At 37.6% G+C, this 5158-nt stretch overlaps 1 pseudogene; it reads right to left on the bottom strand.

Moving 5' to 3' along the window:
- Positions 1–3196: 3196 nt before the first annotated feature.
- On the bottom strand, positions 3197–3771 carry LOC106974509 (adenosine 5'-monophosphoramidase HINT1-like; annotated as a pseudogene).
- Positions 3772–5158: the final 1387 nt, after the last annotated feature.

Below are 5158 nucleotides of genomic sequence, written 5' to 3'. Positions count from 1 at the left end.
TCCAATCTTCCTCCTGAAAGTAATCAAAGAAGCAGAAACTACTGAAGCTTCCCAGAGTACAACACAAAGCTTCAGTGGGTTCTGACAGGAAGAAGGACTCTTTGCAGGCTGAGTTAAGAATTTGATTCTTGGGTACTTGGGAAACATGTATTGTGTCACATGTTTACCCAAACCTCTTTTCAGAAGTGGTGGTTGGTAGACAGGACAGATAGAACAAGTGGAAACAGAATAAATGCAATGATAAAAAAGAGTGGTGTAGAATCAAACAGCCTAGCTAAACTCTGGTCCCTGACTCACTGGTATGACTGTGGGCAAGCTGGTGCCTCAGTTTCCCCATAAAGACAGCAATGACTTATAGATTTGTTGGGAGGATTAAAGGAAATAATACATGTAAACTACTTAGAAAAGAGCCTGCCAGACCTGAGTAAGCCCTAGGTGATGATTAGCATTTCTTATTACTATCATTATTTATACTCAGTAACACAAGAGTTGTGAATGAAGTGTTCAATACCAGGTGCTTATTTCTCTAAGTTAAGTGTTTTCCAACTAGGAAGACCATTGACTTATCTGGAATGCCTGCTAAATGTTTGGATTTCCAGCCCCTGCCCCTGGAGACTGATTCACAAAATCTGTGATCTCTAGAGAGTCCCCTGGGGTGATCCTTATGATAAAGCCAACATGGAGAAACACTGCTTTCAATGAGTAAAAAAAAAAAAAAAAAAAAAAGAATTTCTCAGGACCTGTAATCATCTAGTTTAAAGTTGGCTTCTGATTAAGAAACCTGCCTAAGGCAGTCTTTGGTGCCTCAGGGCACCTTTTGGTAGTAGGAGCTAATTTTCTTTCTTACAACAGTAAGACTATGGACTTTGGTCTCCCAAACATTTGGGTTTAGATCTGTTACTGAAGAAAGACCTGCATCTTTCTCACCTTTTATTGCCTTATCTGTAAAATGTAAACATTGACACTTCCTTCCCTCATGGGACTCTTGTAAGATTAAATAAGATAATCTGCCTATATTTAAAGCACAGTTCCTGTGCAGAGCACAGTCTCAGTAATTAATTATAAATCATAATTAGGGCTGGTCAGGGGCACCTGGCTGGTTCAGTCAGAAGAGTATGTGACTCTTGATCTCAGGGTCATGAGTTTGAGACCCATGTTGGGTGTAGAGATTACTAACAAAAAAATAAATAAAAAATAAATAATAGTAATTAGGATCAGTTGTAATCAGACTTTTTCAATCAGAGAGTGAACAAAAGCAGGCAGATTCTGAAGAGGAGTTGACACTTTAAAAAAGGGAAGTGCATGAAAAATTACCCATTTTTCAATAATATTTATTTTCTGGGCAGGCCAAAGTTGGCATCAACATGTCACTAAAACTCTAAAGAAAATTCTCAATTTTTCTGACCTCAAGAACTACAGGACAATGTTGGGGAAAACCACAGCTATTGGCAAGTGTAAGGGAAATCCCAGAGATTTCGAGAGAGAGGCAAGTTTTATTATAAACTCTGCCTAAACCTCTGGCTGTCAGACCATGCATGCATTAGGCAACTTCAGCTAAAGATTAAAAAAACTGAAGTAACCTTTAAGGTGTTGTGCAGGAGGCAGTGTTTTCAGTTTGAGTGCAACCAAATAAATGCTTGCTAAAATAGAAAATCTACACTCCTCAGAGGAATATAAAAGAGTTCAGCCTCTAAAACATAAGATTCACAATGTCGAGGATACAATCCCAAATGACTTGAAATTCAAAGAATCAGGAAAATATGACCCATTCTCAAGAAAAAAGACCAACTCTGAAGTTAGCAAGATTTTGAATTACCAAAAAACATTTTTTTTTAACTCATTTGAGAGAGAGCACACATATGCACATGAGCAGAGGGAGGAGCAGAGAGAGAGGAGAGGAGGAGAGAATCCCAAGCAGGCTCCACACTAACAGCCCCAGGCGGGGCTCAAACTCACAAACTGTGAGCTCATCACCTGAGCCACAATCAAGAGTGGGACACTTAACCAGCTGAGCCACCCAGGTGCCCCAGAATTAGAAAAGACTTTAAAGTAACCATTTAGCTATGCTTAAGAACATAAAGAATAATACACTTGCAATGAATGAAAATAAGGGAAATCTCCGCTGACATAATGAAGAATCATTTGTGTATTCTAGAATTTAAAAATAATATCTGATATTAAAAAAAAATTACTGAATGAACTTAATAGAACATAGATAATCAGTATGTTTGAAGATAGATTAATAAGAGTTATCCAATCTGGATAACAGAAAAATGAAAAAATTGAATAGAGACTCAGGGATATATGGAATGATATAAAAAGACCTAATGTGTAAAATTGGAGTCTTGGAAGCAGAGGAGAGAATGGAATAACTTTTAATTCTAATCCTCATCTGAGTGAACATATAGGAGACAGCATGGAGAAATTTACCAGAACTTTGCCCTATGAGAAGAAACTTAGATGTCTTACTGTATCATCTGATAACACCCTTTAGACTTTCAAAGCACAAAAGGCATTTTCTATTTAAGTGATCTTTTTAAAGTTCTCTTTCTTTCTCTTTCTTCTTTCCTCCTTCCCTTGTTTCTTTCCTCCCATCCTCCTCCCATCCATTCTCCTCCTCCATCCTCTCTTTTCCTGTCAGAAAATGTTTCCTGAGTCCCTACTGTGTTTTCTGAAGAATAAAAGTTTTATTGAGTTCCTATTGCTAGCCCTCCACTAGAGAGTACATATAAATCTTTTTTTTTTTTTTTTTTTTTTTTGTCATCATTGTTGTTGCAAAGCCTCAATACTCCTTGGGTGGAATTGGGGGAGTGTGCTTCAGCAGTATTTTTCTCTTGCTTGATAGACCTAGTTAAGATGTGAAAGGTCAGAGGCAAAGGACCACCACTGGCAATCCACTCAGGCACCAGATTTTCTCTACAACCTCCACATGCTCAGAACTGCAATAGAGATTGGGCTTCATGGCATCATGGATGTAGATGACGTAGATGCTGTTTTGGTTTTGTATAGGACTGCTGGGAGTTTTGCAGCTGTCTTAGCATCCACTCTATCGTCTTTGCTTTATTGCTGCCAGAGCTTTCTTTCCTGTTTTCTGTACTCTCTAGCAATACATCCCTTAAACTTCTCCCGTATTGGGCAACTGGACAGTCTTCTGTTTTGTTTTGTTTTAACCATGCAACATTATCTTTTATTAATTATGGGTTTTTAAAAGTATATCCTCAATCTCTTCATAAACAGGCAAAAATAAGTACACTGTTTAACATATCAGAACTTGAAAATATTGATCATTACCTAGAGAAGGCAAAATAATCCCTAAAACATGCTTTACCAGGAGGCCAATTCATCTGCTGACTTCCAAGAACATGGAGATTAACGCGATAGACAGACTGTCCCCCATCTGGACCTTCATTCACCACCATTTGATAACCCTTCTTCAGGCTCAGATCAGCAGCACATTTCTTGCCAACAATCATTAAATGTCCAAGAAAATTTTCATCATCTCCTGTTACAGAAATCTGAAATATATCTTTCTTGGGTATCACCAGAAAAATGTGTTGGTGCTTGAAGGGAAATGTCATGGAAAGCAAGACACTGGTCATCCTCAGAAATTATTTTGGCTGGGATTTCCTTGCAAATGATCTTCCTGAGGACTGTGTTGCTAGCAGGTCTAGTGGCCTGAGGCTTTATAATCTCATCTGCCATCCCGGCCTCCCTTCCATGCAACTGCCCCAGACACTGGAGTGTTTTCTTTTTAATCAACCTAACAGTGCTTTAAAATTTTAATTACTCATAGGAGCGTGCCCCACAAAGTCCAAGCTTTTTTTTTTTTTAATTCAAGTATAATTAGCATAGAATGTTACATTAGTTTCAGGTACCAATATAATAATTCGACAATTCTATCTATTTATCAGTATTATCAAAATAAATGTACTCTTATTCCCTTTTTTCTTGTTCACCTATCCCCCCACTCACCTCCCCTCTGGCAACCACCATTTTGCTCTCTGTACTTCAGTGTCTGGTTTTTTTTTGTTTGTTTGTCTTTTTCTTTGTTCATTTGTTTTCTTTCTTAACTTCATATATGAGTGAAATCATGAGGTATCTGTCTTTCTCTGTCTGACTTATTTCACTTAGCACTATGCCCTCTAGGTCCATCCATGTTTTTGCAAATGGCAAGATGTCATTCTTTTTTATGGCTGAGTAATCTTCCACTGAATACATATGTGTGCACGTGCAGATATCCAGTCATCTACTAATTCTTTATCCAGTCATCTACTAATGGACACTTGGATTGCTTCCATATCTTGGCTACTATAAATAATTCTTTAATAAACATATGAATGCATATATCAAGTTAGTATTTTCTTTTTCTTTGGGTAAATACCCAGTAGTTGAATATTGGATCATGTGGTAAATCTATCTTTAATTTTTTGAGGAACCTCTATACTATTTTCCACAGTGGCTGCACCAGGGTACATTCCTACTAAAAATGCACAAGGGTTCCCTTTTCCCCACATCTTCACCAACATGTGTTATTTCTTGTTTTTTGTTTTTTTTTTTTTTTAATACTAGTCACTCTTACTTGTTTGAGATGATATTTCATTGTGGTTTTAATTTGCATTTCCCTGATGATTAGTGATGTTGAGCATGTTTTTCATGTACTTATTGGCCATTTATATTCTTTGGAAAAATATCTATTCAGGTCTTCTCTCTTTTTTTTAACATTAATTTATTTTTGAGACAGAGAGAGACAGAGCATGAACGGGGGAGGGTCAGAGAGAGAGGGAGACACAGAATCTGAAACAGGCTCCAGGCTCTGAGCTGTCAGCACAGAGCCCAACGCGGAGCTTGAACTCACGGACTGCGAGATCATGACCTGAGCTGAACTTGAACGCCCAACTGACTGAGCCATCCAGGTGCCTCGGGTCTTCTCATTTTTAAATAAGATTATCAGGGGGTTTTTTTTTGGTTTTGTTTTGTTTTTAATGTGTGTTGAGTCACAGAAATTCTTTATACATTTTGCATATTAGTCCCTTAGCATATTAGCAATCTGGGATTGCTCTGTTCTTCTTTTTCAAGATTGCTTTGGCTATTTGGGGTCTTTTGTGGTTCCATACAAATTTTAGGACTTTGTGTACTATTTCTGTGAAAAATATCTTTG

This window comes from Acinonyx jubatus, chromosome A1 (assembly GCF_027475565.1).
Source record: "Acinonyx jubatus isolate Ajub_Pintada_27869175 chromosome A1, VMU_Ajub_asm_v1.0, whole genome shotgun sequence".
NCBI classification, from domain to species: Eukaryota; Metazoa; Chordata; class Mammalia; order Carnivora; family Felidae; genus Acinonyx; species Acinonyx jubatus.
The sequence above is the reverse complement of the archived record's forward strand: the minus strand, read 5'-3'. Positions and strand labels throughout refer to the sequence as shown.